This window comes from Sceloporus occidentalis, unplaced genomic scaffold (genome assembly GCF_023333645.1).
Source record: "Sceloporus occidentalis isolate IW3139 unplaced genomic scaffold, rSceOcc1.0.p SCAF_6, whole genome shotgun sequence".
NCBI classification, from domain to species: domain Eukaryota; kingdom Metazoa; phylum Chordata; class Lepidosauria; order Squamata; family Phrynosomatidae; genus Sceloporus; species Sceloporus occidentalis.
In genome coordinates this window covers 59194859-59210537 of record NW_028316986.1, presented here as the reverse complement: position 1 = coordinate 59210537, position 15679 = coordinate 59194859, and the positions used below count along the sequence as shown (strand labels likewise).

General features: G+C 42.2%; 1 protein-coding gene across 1 annotated transcript in view; it reads right to left on the bottom strand.

Annotated features, from left to right (window-relative positions):
* LOC149310803 (protein ELYS-like) overlaps positions 1 to 13039 on the bottom strand; it is a 78503-nt gene extending 65464 nt beyond the window's left edge. The window contains exon 1 of the mRNA XM_089529790.1: positions 12652 to 13039. The gene's annotated coding sequence lies outside the window, so the exon portion shown is untranslated. The remainder of the gene's footprint in view (positions 1 to 12651) is intronic.
* Positions 13040 to 15679: the final 2640 nt, after the last annotated feature.

The window sequence follows — 15679 nt, the reverse complement described above, 5'->3', positions numbered from 1 at the left end:
ACTTTTGATACCAACAGTTTTCTATATAAGAATTTTTAAAAAGAATATTTAGGTGCTTATGCTTAACTGTTTCTAACTACAGTATTCTCATTTGGTTCTGAAGACCACATATGCACAAAGAGTTGCAGGACAAACGTCTATCTGCTGATAGGTGTCTTAGGTGATACCTATAGGGCAGCTACTTCATTCCGCTGAATGAAAGCAGGATCCATCATCATCTTCATCATTTACATAGTAAACAACAATAAACTGTAACACTAATATAACAAATAGTGTGCATTTGGATGTGAACTGGTGAACAGCAAATCAAGTTTTGTTTTGTTTTCCTTTTCAAACGATGTAAGATAGTTTTGAGTCAATTGATATTCCATTGTCCCATCTGGGATTTTATTCAGTACATCCTTCCAGAGTACGACCTGCTGTGGGGGAGGGAGGTTTACAAGTAGCATAGAATTCTTTACATAATCAATAAGAGACCATTTCTCATTAAATTGTGTGCAACTGCCTTGTTCAGTCAATCACATGGTGTTATCAATGAGCTTTTCCATTAGGCACAAATGCCAAAACCTATCCCACCAATTTTCTCCAGTAAGGTTCCCCATTTTCCAGTTTCTGGCAATTACAAGTCTAGCAATAGCAAGCAGAAAAAAGTAATGATTTCTTTTATGTTTTAGTGATTTGTTTTCTGCTAGGAACGTGGAGAGCAAAAATAGTTGGGTGTACATCACAGCATGGCAGTGAAGTAGTTCTTTTGTGCCATCGGCATGAATTCTTTTAAAATGGCTGCCTCCCCATGGCGACTGTAGTCAGAGTGCAGCAGGTCTCAAGCAGATAAGTAAATTGCAGAGATGGATTTTAGTAGCTCTTTTTCTGTGTTTTAAGTAATGTTTCTTTTTTCTCTTCCATTCTCCTTGGTGAGGATCAGCAGTGAAAAGTTCCTTTCTGTTTTGTATTCCACTTCATGAGGATCAGCAGTAGGAAAGTTCTTTCTTATTTCCTCTTCCAAATCTTCAAGAACTTGGATATCTATAACCATGAGAAATTCCAGCAGCTGAGACTGAGGAGAGGCCATCATATTGGTTTTGCCTTTTGTTATTATTAATTTAAAGGGAAATCCCCAACAATATTTGATGCCTTCTTCATGCAGTAGTGTGGTCAGAGATCTGAAAATCCATCCCTTTCTGAGGTTTTCCAGTGACAAATCTGGAAGTATTTGAATGGTAGTGCCATTATACTTGAAGTTTAGAGTGGCAATGAGCTTGGTGAGAGTTAAGGCTTTGTGGGGATAATGAGAAAAAAGGATGAGAATATCTCCGAGTGGTTTGTTGGCTAATTGTGGGGGGAGTATGGCTCTATAAACACATTCAGTGTCAGTCCCGCAGGATCAATTCAGGCCATTCCTTGTTTATTCACATTGTTATGAAGCTCACTGAATTCCCTGCTCTATGTTCTCCTTGGATCTATAAAGGCAGATGTTTACCATTTCCCTCTATTTTCAAGGTCCTCCATCTTATTAATCAGGGAAGTGTTCACCTCCTCCAGATGCTCCTCCTTAATTTGTGAGAATCAGTCTTTTTTAATGCTTCGGTTGCAGTGTCTTCTATGTTGTTTATTTTTCCCATCAGAGTTGTCAGTTTGGCATCTACTGGTACTAAGCTGATCAATCTTTCTGGAAGTATTTTATGAGGTTTTCCTGCAAGTCTGGAAACTAGAGGTTGGCCATTAGCAGAGGGCAATTTCCCCCTCCCTTTTCCAACTTGCCAGCTTGCTTGATTCAGGGTTATCCACTACTTGATATGCATTAATTTTAGGTCCTTCGTTGTAGGATAAAAATCTGTGATGGACTGGTCTGCTGTCCTTTTAGTGCCTAGCACTAAGAGGCAGTTTTATCTAACTAAGCTTTTAGATTTATACAGTCCAATGTTCTGGATATTAAAGAGGCTTTATACCACCCAGTTTCTAAGTGTCCACCATGACCAGTGGTTGGCCATGTCCCTTCAAGGCAAGATCCTTTATCCTAAAACATCACTAGCAAATTGAGGGTATGCTAGAATGTTCAAATAAAAGAAAAGCAGATGTATCAAAGGTCATTAACTTTGTTCATATATTTGCTTATAACACCAGGATTTGATCAGCCCAACCCAACCACTGTCACTCAGCTTAGCAGGCACTATAATCCAGGTAAACAAAGTGTACCACACAAGAGGTTGCAGTAGAGCAGGTGTGTACAATGTGATTTACCTCTCTGTCAAGTGGTTTGCCAAAGGCTTGACAATGAAGTATCTTTTCAGCTCTATGTAGTAACTGAGGTATGTGAACAATGCAGGTGGTTTCATGCCTTAATGCAACTCATTTTATATCTAGTTCTTCTGTAGCTTTGTTTTGTTGTTCATTTTTAAATATTTAAGATGTCGTAGCTTCCTCATCAAATACCCACTTGGAATATGTTTTGTCATTTTCTTCAAATGCTAATCAAGTTTTAAAAGCTACAGGACATTTCTCAAGTTGTTGGTAGATTTCATTTGGTTTGGTAGATAATAATTTGTAGCATAAGCAATTGAGCAAGGTATGCAAAATGTGCAATGTCTTTATGGGGAAATTAAATACTGGCAGGGCCAGGGATACATCTGGTCCATGAGGAAAATTTCTTTGTATTGCAAATGAAGATGACCACATTCTGCAGATGAATACAAATTCCATCCATCAACACAGTGGAGTATTTTCTTCAGCAAAAACTGGAGGAATATGTCTGGGTACATTCAATGATAGAGTAGGCTTTGTTCTGTTTTGTTAAAACAATCTGTTAAAATAATCTGCAATTCCAGTGTTCCTTTCAAACCTAGTTTAAGACTGCAGGCTTTCCCACTCTACCAGCTTCAAGTGAATTACATAAACATGCCACGTTATGCAAGTATTTATGCACAGGTGCACAACAAGTCCAATGTGCTCTGTTGCAAACTGAAGAGGCAGTGAATAGTTCTATTGAGCTAACCATGACTGATGGCTCTGTACAATGTCCTCAAATGGCATATGCCTCTACCAGATTAAGACACGGGGTTTAAGTCCTCAATTTTCTACCATTAACATTAAGGGGACCTTTGTTATCAGCTTCAGCTAATGCCAAAAATCAATCCAGTAAGATCTCCTTTCAGCCTAACCATTACCCCACTCCCCAAATCAAGAGACTTTTGCTAGTGCTCTCTTTCTAGTTAGCATCTAGATGTAAATAACTCTTTAACCATTAAAATCAAGGGTTGTTCATCAATGAAACAAAAAGGATACATCAAAATTATTTTCAGTGTGCCATAAATAAGTCATGATGTCTATAAATCAAAATGGTTAACACTTTAGTCATAAAATAATTGGACAGGAAAATCACTGCAGTATGATTTTTGAAAATAAACAGCTTGCCATATATTTATCTAACTAAGGTTGCCACTTGGGAAAACATTATCATACAAGGAGCTGCCACATGCTGAGTGCTTGTTGAACAATAAAAGTAGTTTTTGTAACTAAAGGTTCATGTGCTAGATAGGAAAAGTGCTAACATATCTTGAAACCAACTCAGGGAACATCACAATGTACTGAAAGAATATTGCTTACTACACTGTCAGACTATGTCAATGTTTTGGATCTGTTTTGTGCCACAGTATGGAAAAACTAGTGAGCCTTTAGTATCCCCTAAGGTTTAGTTCCAGGACCCCCCCCCTTTTTTTTTTTTAAAAAAAATATCAAAATCCATGAATGTCCATATCGCATTAAAAACCATGGCATAGTACAATGATTTCCATTATATAAAATGGCAAAATTAAGGTTTGCTTTTTTGGGAGCGCTTGAATATGTGGATAAAAAAAATCTGTGAATACAGATGTCTGACTGTACTTACTAAATTTTAATATCCAGTGGAAACCTCACTACCAACAGTACAAGCAAGTATCAAACACTTCAAATGAACAAGACCTGCAAATCATTTTAGGATTATGGACTTCTTCATACAATTAATGAAAAACAGCAAAAATAATCTTCTTCCTTTTACATTTAACATTCTCTTTACTGTAAATTGAGAATGTGCACTCTGAAGGTACACTCTGAATCACACTCTCTCTTTGCTTTAAGTGCCATGAAGTATTTGTTCATGCTCTCTATATTTATGATTCAATCAGACGAAGGATTATATAAAAAGTCTCTCTATCAACACATCAGCCATAAACTAAGCCTGTATGCATGCATGCAAATGTTTGTTGTTTGTTGTTGTTGTGTGCCTTCAAGTCATTTCCAACTTATGTCAACCCTAATTTACCAAGCCTGAAATCTTAGAAATACATGACAGTAAGGCCCAATTAACACAGCATTTGAATACAAAAATACAAGTTGGGCTCTGCAACATTAATCTGCCACAATGTTAATACTCAGAGCTGGAAACATTCTAATCAGAGTGAAAGTATGCTGGCATCCCCCCACACCATCCCAAACAAACTCCAAATTTTACAAGTACTCTACACAATTAGAAGGGCACCACCTATTTAGGCTAGCAAATCATTAATATGCAGCCCACATAACAACAACAACAACAAATTTATTTATATTTTTCTGCCTCTCTCTATGGATTGAAGCGGGATCACAGCATAAAAACATACACATTACAACATATTCAGTAAAATCACAATATCACTACTATTGCTAAAAGTTAGCTTGCTGTCTATTTCCATCTTATCATGGTTGGGTGGGGTTCTTTCAGGGTCGTCATAACAGGTCAGGTGGGTAGGCCCGGAAGAGATCTGTCTTAAATGCCCTCTTGAAAGCTTCTAAGATGGCAATAAGACGGATCTCTTCTGGTAGATTGTTCCACAATTTGGGGGCTGCAATCATAAACGCCTCGTGGGAAGTTGTTGTTAGTCTTGCTTTTGGGTAGTCAAATTCTTCCCTAATATTCTGAGAGTGTGAGGTGGATTCTGTAGGTAGAAGCATTCCCTCAAGTAACTTGGGCCCAAGCTAGGTTGGGCTTTAAAGGTAATAACCAACACTTTGTATTGCACCCGGAAGCTGATTGGCAGCCAATGTAAAGATTTTAACACTGGTGTAATATGGTCCGATCTAGGTGTTCCTGTGACCAATCTGGCTGCTGCATTCTGGATCAATTGAAGCTTCCAAACTTGGTACAAAGGTAGCCCTATGTAGAGCACATTACAGAAATCTAAGCATAACTTTCTGTCATTATGGTACTACTATCTAATTTCCTTTACAATAGAGACAGATAATATCCAATATCCAGAAAATCGTAACAGAGGCAATGGAGCTAGCTGCTTTCCTATGCATTGATACACTTTCCTTCATAAAGCAGTTTAACTGGCAGACCATAAGACATGAAGATGTACTGATGACCCTGTTAAGAGCAGACTTCTCTTTCTCTGTAACACATGTTTTGCATTCACTGTAATTCCAATCACATCATGCAGTAGAACCAATTCATTTTCTCTCATGAACAAAGATATCTGAATGACCATGTTACAGGCTTCAAGATCACACCCCAGTTCAATGAATTCCCTCCACTTTCAGTCACTACTGCCAAACCCAGAGATTGTCGATACTGAACATATAACACTTTTTAAAAAAGTTTGGAGCAGAGGTGGGGAACTATGGCCCTTCAGGTGTTTTTGAACTTGCTGTTGTTGCTGTGTGCCTTCAAGTCATTCCAACTTATGGCAACCCTAAGGTGAACCTATCAAGGAGTTTTCTTGGTATGTTTCTTCAGAGGTTTTCCATTGCCATCCTCCAATGCTGACCGAGTGTGACTTGCCCAAGGTCACCCAGTGGGTTTACATGGCTGAGTCAGGATTTGAAATCTGGGGGCGAAGCAGAGGGCCAGGAAGTAGGGGCCTATGGCCACTCCAGCCCTGTTCAGGCCAGGACTGCGGCAGTCACATGGCCCACTCCCTAAGCAGGCCACTGCCTGCAGTCCCAAGTCATGCTCTCTCCATAGAAAAACTAATTTAAAACACCCAAATGCAACCTTTTATTTAGAAAACCAGGAAATCATCATTCAGGAAAGCAGTTCTGGGGTTCTCTTCCACTAGTTTATTCTAATTCACTATAAAAGTCATAAGCAGATGTCCAAAATGAAGGCTGAAAAACAAAGGCAGGTTTGGAAAAGTTCAAGTTGGGAGGTCATGTTATTCAGCCCATATTAAAGTGATTCACCAATTTACCCAGCTCATGAGTTGCCTATGCACTGTAACACTGCAACTATCACTGGGATTGTAGCTGTGCACATAACTTACACATCTTGCTCTTCTTTCCCATTAAAGAGAACATTTGATTACAACATATAAAAAGTTGTTTCAGCTCATTAGGATCTACTCTGAAATATACTATGGCCCTTGTGGTCTCTTCCAACTCTATAATTCTACTAAACCTTTGATATATGTTTGCCAAATAGTCTAAGATCATCTTGCCTTTCATCTAAATGTTTTAAAGATAACAAAAAATAAGCTTTTCAACTAGATACAAACCATAGACAAGAGCAGATAAAAGCAGCATAACAAACACAACAAAAAATTAAGAAGCTCAGCAAAACAGATAGCTTGTTGCCTAGTACTTGTTTATTTAATGATTCAGAAGTATTGATCCCATTGGATAGCAGATATTGAAATAAGTACGCTAGCCTTCTTACAAGTCTTACTGTAACATACTTTATGTGGGACTGCCTTTATAAATTGTTCAGAAGCTTCAGCGGGTTCAAAATGCGATGGTCAGTTAGAGGGAGCATGCAACTTCCTTATTGAAATTACCAGTTTGTTTCCAAGAAACAATTAAACGTTATGACCTATAAGGTGCTATACAACTGGGCTCCTGACTATATGAAAGACTTTATCTCCCCATACAAACCTGCAAGAAGTCTAAGATCTTCAGAGGAAGCCTTCTCTTGGTCTCACCACCATCACAGGCTCATTTGGTGAGAGCATGAGAGAGAGAGAGAGGGAGAGAGAGAGAAGGGGGCACCTTCTCAGTGACTGCTCCCACCCTCTGCAACTCCCTTCCATGGCAGACTAGGTTGTCCCTCTCCCTGCTTTCCTTTTGCCAGCAGGCAAAGACATTTTTATTCAAACAGGCTTTTAATATATAATCTTTAAATTGGGAGAAAGGCAGCATATAAATGAAATAAAAAAAATAAGAGTCCTTTTTTGCCCATGAAAATTCAGAATTATTGCCTGACTCATGATCAAACAGTTTTCAGCTTCTGTATCAACTAGAATAGTGACAACCAAAGACAGCAAAGGAAGAAATTAAGACTCAACAGGCTTAAGGTTTTAAAAATTTTTATACACCAGCTATTCCAGTCTGCTAGAATATGCATGCCTTTAAAAACTCAAAAGTACTAGAATCTGACATGATTTTATGATAATATTAAATAATAACTTAACACCAAACAATGCAATCTTTAAATTCTGAAGATAGCTGTACGTCTATATAATGTAATCTGGTACCTATATCCTGGCACATTGTTCTCACTCAGATGTTTAACCCACTAAATTCAGAATATCCACAACCATGCTTAACACAGATTTTATGGTTGCCAATGTAGAATCCAATGACATTAGTAAGCTCACCACTCAGATCTTCAGAGAATTTTATCCAACTCTGATCACATAGATCAGGGCATATTGGAAGCCTTGTTGTTGTGTGCCTTCAAGTCACTTCTGACTTATGGCAACCTAAGGCAAACCTATCATAGGGGTTTCTCTGCAATATCTGTTCAGAAGGATTTGCCTTTTACTTCCTATATGGCTGAGTGAGTGTGACTTGCCCAAGGTGGGTTTTCATGGCCAAGCAGGGATCTGAATCCTGGTCTCCCAAGTGTCCTAGTCCACTCAAACTACTACACCACACTGCCTCTCTTTGTTGGTAGCTATATTTCCTTTAGAAAAGAAAAGTCATTTTAGAGCATTGTTTCCCAAACCCACTCACACACACAAGCAAGTGAAATTTCTTCCTTAACAACTACCCTGAAAGACACAAACAAAATGCTACAATTGTACTCACATTTATCTGGAAGCAAGTCCCAATGTGCTCAGCAGGATATATTTCTGTGCAGACCTCTATGGGATTGCACAGTTAATCCCATTTAAAAGATTATAATGCTGCTTCCTATTTAACACTTTCCCCAAGTGCTTGAAGAACTCCACATTCATGATCCCATAAGACCAACAAACTTGCATACTAGAAGCAAACATTATCCCTTATTACAGAAGGAGGCTTAGAAACTGAGATATGCACACACCTAGCTCCCAGATGCTCCATCCTCACACCAATCCTGGTCTTCCCTTCTCAACCTCATGTAGCTCAACATTCCCTTAATTCAGGGGTAGGCAATCTTTTTGAGCTGGGGGCCGGGTTGCTGTCCCTCAGACAACTGGGGGGCCGAAGCCAAAAAATAAATAATTAAATAATTTTTTTTAAAAAAAAAAATTAAATATATAAATAAACCAGGACAAATGTAGGACAAAATTTTCAAATGGAAGACACTTTTTTTTAAAAAAATGGAGGACACGCGAAAAAATTTGCTGATTTTTAAAAAAATGTTAATATAAATGCATGTTTCTGAGGCTTCTATAGACAATTGCCCCCCAAAGGCCCCGGCGGCAATCGGCGGCAGGACCAGGCTGAGGCCAGTCTCAAGGCCTCGCCGGGCCGCATCCGGCCCGCGGGCCGCAGGTTGCCTACCCCTGCCTTAATTAATTGACCATGATTGTTTCTTGACTTGGGCGTATATGATTAGCTGGAAAGATACAAGCAAGGATATTAAACCAAGCTTTGACCTTGATTTAAGATCTTTATTTATTCTAGTCCTGACAATAAGCTTCCTACTTTAAACACAATGCCTGAAGTGTGGAGAGACAGTACTCTGAGAAAGTAAAAGAAAGCCACACAGATCTTAGTAAAGTGAAATGTGTGTGGGTGAATGGACCAGATAATCAACTCATGTCCTAAATGGCTTGGGCCCAGGATACCTGAAGGACCGCCTCTCCCCGTACATTCCGCCCCGCACCCTCAGAACATCTGGGCAGCAACTACTTAGGGTTCCCGGGGCGAGATTATCCTCCACCTCTAGGAGGTCTTTTTCCATCGCCGTCCCGGCCCTTTGGAATACGCTGCCCATAGAGCTCCGCTCAGCTACCTCCCTGGCCCAATTCAAACGGGATCTGAAGACCTACCTGTTTCAAATAGCATTCCCCGATTAAGGCCCCATAGGCCCCCCCCCGCCGCACAGGTAATGGATTGGCTAACCCGGGGGGCTTTTGCTTTTGTTTTTGCTTTTGTCTTTGTTTTTTTGTTTGATCTATGTAATTTTATATTGTGTATTTTAATTGTTGTAAACCGCCCTGATCTTATGGAAGGGCGGTATATAAATAAAATTATTATTATTATTATTATTATTATTATGAATGAGGTAAAATTTGAACCAGCCATTTCTTGCGTCACAGTTGCAGATATGCAACTGAAATGTTATCCAGATCTACACAAACTACAGATAGCCAAAACTTATTTTCAAACACATTATCTCCACAAAAGGAGCCTCATACAAACAAAAAGGCAACAATAACAACATACAAGGGGAGGAGGTCAAGGCTCCAGCAGTCTTCTCACTAAAGTGGGCCCTCAATATCCTTTGCAGTTTGGCTCCCCCATGGATACCAAAATCTGTGAATGCTCATGTCCCATTATATATAATGTCTAGTAAAATGGTGCCTCTTATACAAAATGGCAGAATCAAGGTTTGCTTTTGGACTTCCTTTAGAATGTTTTGAAGTCATGGATGTTTGAATTGATGGATGCAGAATCCACGGATGAGGAGGGTGCGACTGTACCGTGCTAGCTTCTACCTGAAAAATATTTTGGGTCACTGACTGGGGGTTAAACCCAAGAGAGTCCACAAGTGAGTCAAAGCCCATCTATAACACCCAGACTGTATCGCATCATCATGGCCTGCAGGTAACAGACTACACCATTAATGGCATCTTTCCATGATGTATGTGTGTGCGCCTTTAAGGTCCAAAACACACTGCAGAAATAATCCACTTTGAGATCACTTTACTTGCCCTGGGAACTGTGGTTTTGTGAGACATTTAGCCTTCTCTGTCAGAGAGCTCTGGTGCCACAATACACAATTCCCAGGATTCCCTAGCACTGAGCCAGGGCTGTTAGTGGTCTCAAACTGGATTATTTCTGCAGCATGTTTTGGACTTAACTTTCCTGCCCATTTATAACAACCAATGAATTTAATGTTTTTTTTTAAAGACAAATAATATTCTGAGATGCTTTTGCCACTTTTCCTTCTTATGAAATATAGCCTACAGCATCTTGTATTCAAGTATCTTTACGGTATCTAGCCCCTTTCCATGATGTTTAGTGAATCTCACTTCCAATTGATGTCCATGAGATTTATTCCCAAATATATAGGACTAGGCTTAAGTATTTGGACTAAGATTTTGGAGAGCAGGGTTCGAATTGTGGCTCAACCATGAAAACCCGACCTAGTGACCTTGACAAGTCACACTCTCTCAACTTCAGGGGAAGGCAATGGCAAACCTCCTCTGAACAAATCTTGCCAGGAAAACCCCATGATAGGCTTTAGGGGGGGCCACAAGTCAGAAATGACCTGAAGGCACACAGCATACAATACATGTGAGGAAGTAGACTTAGGCCTAGGAAAACTCATGTTGCCAACTACTTTCTTCCAATTAGTCTTAAAGGTGCTACAAGATCTCTCCACATACAGATTCTAACACAGTTGTATTGTTGATTTCTACACAGAATGCAGGCTACAATGGCCAGTACCGACCCTTTCTTTGAAGCAATCCCCCTCTCACTTTCAACAATGAAAGCCCTGCTTCCCAGAGGGCCAGGCGGCCCAACCAGGGGCTTGAATCCATGCCTCTGACAGACCTATGTACACTGGCCTCTCAAAAATGGCTGTTTCCCCAACATCTTCTCTGTTTACCAAGATAACCTTCATGTATTCTCTGTGCACTGGACAAAAAGGGAGGGAAGGAGCTCAATTACAACGTATTCCCCCCTCCCAATATGGTGACCAACAGGGAACCCCAAGTCGCACTCTCTGCTTCAGTGGGCAAAAGGAGGCTGGCAGGAACGAGGGGCATAAGACCCCCCTTTGCAGGGAGACCTGGAACCCCTCTTTTCCTAGGACACATCCTACACTTCAAACTCCTGTCCAGGAGGAATCTCAAAATGTCCTTCCTTTTGAGCCTGACTAAGAAGCATGGGTTTTATATTTCTATGAGTGTCACTTTTATTTGGTCAGACCCTACATGTTTTCTGGAATGTCCTGCATTTTGTGTCCCTTTGTCCTCCTTTGCAGGCTAGGGCTTCTGGTCGCCCTGTGCCTTCCTTACTGCCTGACCCCTAAAAGAATTGCAGTCTCCAGCTTGCTAAGACCATGCTGCCCTTGCCGTCTTCCTTCCTTCCTTCCTTCCCTGAGAAGCCAGGCTTTCCCCGCTGTGGTGCTGCTGCTGCTGCTGCTTAGAGACATGTCCCACATTTCAGCCTTCTGTCTAGGAGGGATTCCAAAGCGTCCTCCATTTGGAACATCACTAGGAAGCCCACTGTCCACTGGGTGACCAGACTCAGTCCTCCATTTCCAGGACATGCCCTCCTTTTCAACCTTCTGTCCAGGTGGGATTGCAAAATCCTTTTCAGCATGACTAAGAAGCATGGACTTATACTTCTATGAGTATTTTCAGCTTTTAAATTGGGTTAGGCCTTTCATGTTTTCTCGAACGCCCTCCATTTTGTGGCCCCTTGTCCTCCTTTGAGGCAAGAAGGCCACCCTGCCTACATTTCCACCTTCTTCTTCTGTCCAGGAGGGATTCCGAAATGCCCTCCATGTCAAGCGTGACTAAGAAGAAGCATGGACTTAGATTGCTTGGTCCTCGTTCCCCAGGCCATGCCCTCCTCCTGCCCAAGAGGGATCCCCAAATGCCCTCCCTTTCCAGCACGACAAAGAGGCGTGCATTTACATTCCAATCAGCATTTCCGGCTTTTGACTGGGCCAGGTCCTCCATGTCCTCTGGGCAGCCAGGAGGAGACAGGGCCACCCCCCCTGGTATCAGTATTCTCGGCTTTTCTCGGGCCAGGTCCTCCATGTCTCCCCATTTTGCAGCCCCTTGCCCTCCCTGAGACGAGTACTCTGGGCTTTCTTTTGTAAGCCAGGTCCTCGTGTGGCCATCCTGATAGAAGCACTTTCAGCTTCCTTCGGGTCAGTCAGGCCCTCTGTGTCCTTTGGAGCGCCCTCCATTTTGCGGCTCCTCGTCCTCCTTCGCAGGGAAGAGGAGGAGGAGGGCCTCTGCCTCCGCCCCTTGAGAGGAGTATCTGCGCCTTTTATCGGCCTGAGAAACGGGGGGAGGCCTCGCAAACACACCCAGGAGGTGCCCACAGCACTGTGCCAGAGAAGCGGAGCCGGAGGGGAAGGCCGCCCAGGGGCCCATGTGGGGCGCTTACATAAGCAGCAGCAGCAGCGGCGGCGCCTCCCTCTTGCCTCCCTTCCTTCCCTCAGGCAGGGAAGGCCTGGCCTAGCAAACCGGGCCTAGCATTCGGTAGGCGCCGCCGTCGTCGCCGTGGTGGGAGTCCCATTACCTGCTCCTGAGGCGGCTGTCACCGCTCACGACGCTCGGCTTCGGCCTCAGAGGCGCGACATGGCTTCCGCTGCGGCGGCGGCGGCGGCGGCGGCTGAGGAAAAGCGTGCGTGCGGGCGCGCTAAGGCCTCCCCGACTGCGCTGCTGGGTCCTTGGCTCTGTATCTGCGCAGCAGCCACCTTCCTCCTCCTCCTTCTTCTCTGTCTCCTCTCCCGCCCACTCAGGCTCACTCACACTCACCGGCGTGAGGGAGGAGAAGGTCTCGCGAGAACTAAGCACGGCCCTCGCGGGGTTTTTTCAAATCCTCCGCACAGAACCTTTCTCTTCTTCTTGGCCTGACCGGGAATACCCGGATGGAGATGGCGTGACACTACATATCCCAGCATGCCTTGCTTTTCGAACGCCGACGTTCCGGTTCCAAGGCGGTTGGGATTTTAAAAGCGTTCCATTTTTTTAAAAGCAGAGGGCGGGGCTCGCGTTGCGCCAACGGCCGTCGCGCGCCGCAACTAATCCAGTTGGAGAGTTGCTTGAAACGCCCTGGCTCAAGGAATTCTGGGAATTGTGCTTTTGCGACATAATATAGCTCTGGTGCCACAATAAACCAGGAGGACTTCCTTCCCATTAGACAGGCTCAGGAGTGGAACTGGACAGAGCTTGCTTAATATATTTATCTGAAGAAATAGTAATAATAAAAACTATTTAAAAAACCATAAAAAGGCTCCCCAATTCCTGGCTTCAGTGTGTGTGTGTGTGGCTGTGTGGCAGAAATAATCCGGTTTGACACCAGTTGAACTGCCATGACTCAATGCTAGGGAATTCTGGGAATAGTGGTTTGTTGGCAGAGAGGAGTAAATGTCTCACAGAACTACAGTTTCCCAGAATTCCATAGCGTTGGGTAAAAGCAGTTGAAGGGGGTGTCAAACCAGCGTAACCAGGTGTCCTAGACACAAAGGAGGACGAGGCATTGCAAAACAATTTAGGATATTCCACAGAACTGAAGGCCACTACCAAATAAAAGCTAAAGACGCTAAAGTAAATATAAATTCATGCTTCTAAGTCATGCTCAAAATGGAGGATGTTTTGGAATCCTTCCTGGGCAGAAATGGAGGATACGTTCTGGAAAAGGTAGACATCTGGTCATGGTCAACCTTTGTCAAACTGGATTGAGAAGTCAAAGGCTTTCGTGGCCAACATCCATAGTTTTTTGTGGTTTTTTCGGGCATTCTGGTGAAACGTCAGGAATAAACTCTTCTAGAACATGGCCACGTTCCCCGAAAAAAACACAAAAAACTATCAAACTGGATTATTTCTGTAGTGCGCATGTGTCCAGGGTGACCAGCCGTCCTCCTTTCCCAAGGCATGCCCTACATTTCAGCCTTTGGTCCAGGAGGCATTCCAAAACGTTCTCCATTTTGAGCATGACTAAGAAGCATGCATTTATGTTTCTGTGAGCACTTTTTACTTTTATTAGGCCATGTGGTCCCCATGAGTCATGCTTCAGCCTGTTTGCGCATAGCCAGGGCCTTGTGGCCAGCCTACTCTGACTCCAGAGTAGCAGATGCTCGAATACTTTCCTAAAAGATTATAATCAGCATCGTCCCTGTTTTCACAACTTTCTTGAGTCTGTGGCCAATAAAACGTCCAGCAAACATTCCCTATTTCAGGATGCTGGAGACACATGAAAATGACCAAGTCCTAGCTGTACTTTATATTAAACACATAAATTGCCCATTACAGGCCTTTTGTTTTTCTTTTTAAATTGTCCACAGGAGTGGACCAGCTGCCTCCCTCAAAATCACCTCAGCATCCCATGCAGTATTTCGCATAGGAGGACAAAGGTGGATGCTGTCGGGGACCAACTGAGGCAAATGTGGCAGTTCATGAGGAGAAAAATCCCAAAGTTAGGAAATACTTTTTTGGAAACCAGCCGTATATTATAAAAAGTTTGGAGTTCACTATTGGTGAAATGTAATTAGTTGGTCTAAACACACAACCACAAAATTAACATATGAATAAAGATTTATTTTTGTCTCCTGTGACATAGGACTTTATCACACAGGGGGAAATCAGAGGGTTTAAACTGTCATTATCCTGGGAAAGTCACATGATTACAGGGAGATTTTGACACACATTGCGATCGAAGAGGACTTATCCCAGCAATAATGAAGTAATAACTAGCAACAAATCATTCATGAATCATGAGGGAAATCCCCGTGAATGATTTGTTGCTGGATATTACCTGGTAATTGCCAGATAAGTCCTCTTTAATTGCAACGTCGTGTGAAAATCTTCAGCGCGATCGCACAACTTTCATGGGATAATGACAGTTTAAACCCCCGCTTTTCCACGATTTCCCCCACATGATAAACTGCATAAATATATGTGTGTTTGCTCATAAGTTATGGTGGGGAAAACCTACATAGGCAGATATGTTTCACCATTGTCTGATCAAGAAAGGATCCCACAGATCTGTAATACTTCCACTGTGGAGATATATCGGTGGCATTAATTGTGTGTGTGGCCTTCTGTGTGCCCCCCCCCCCCATGTCACAATACACTTTCTTGATACAATGCTGACTTCCTGACAACAGTCATAACCTTTAGGCTTTTCACTGAAACAAAGAGCGCTTATTACACAGTCCACAGAAGAACAGAAAAAGCTGCCTTTGCATTCTCTGTATAAAGCAAATTTGACAGTTATGAATCCATTATTTGGGAGCTTTTTGTTCTAGTCAGTGTTTTCAATTACACTCTTCTAGGGGAGCTAATAAACTATGTTATGTAACCTATTAGAAATTAAATACATACCATAATTTACTACCTCAGGCAATGATTATGTCAATTTAAATTTAATGCAGCCCTTACTGTAAAATAAGGTCTGTGCCCGCTTTCATTTTAACAAATCTCTCCCTGCCTTTCCATCTTATTCTTTGGCATATCTACCATATACACTTGACTACATGTATAAGTCGAGGGCAGGTTTTGGGGACAAAATTATGGACTTTGATATGACCCTTTGATAAGTTAAG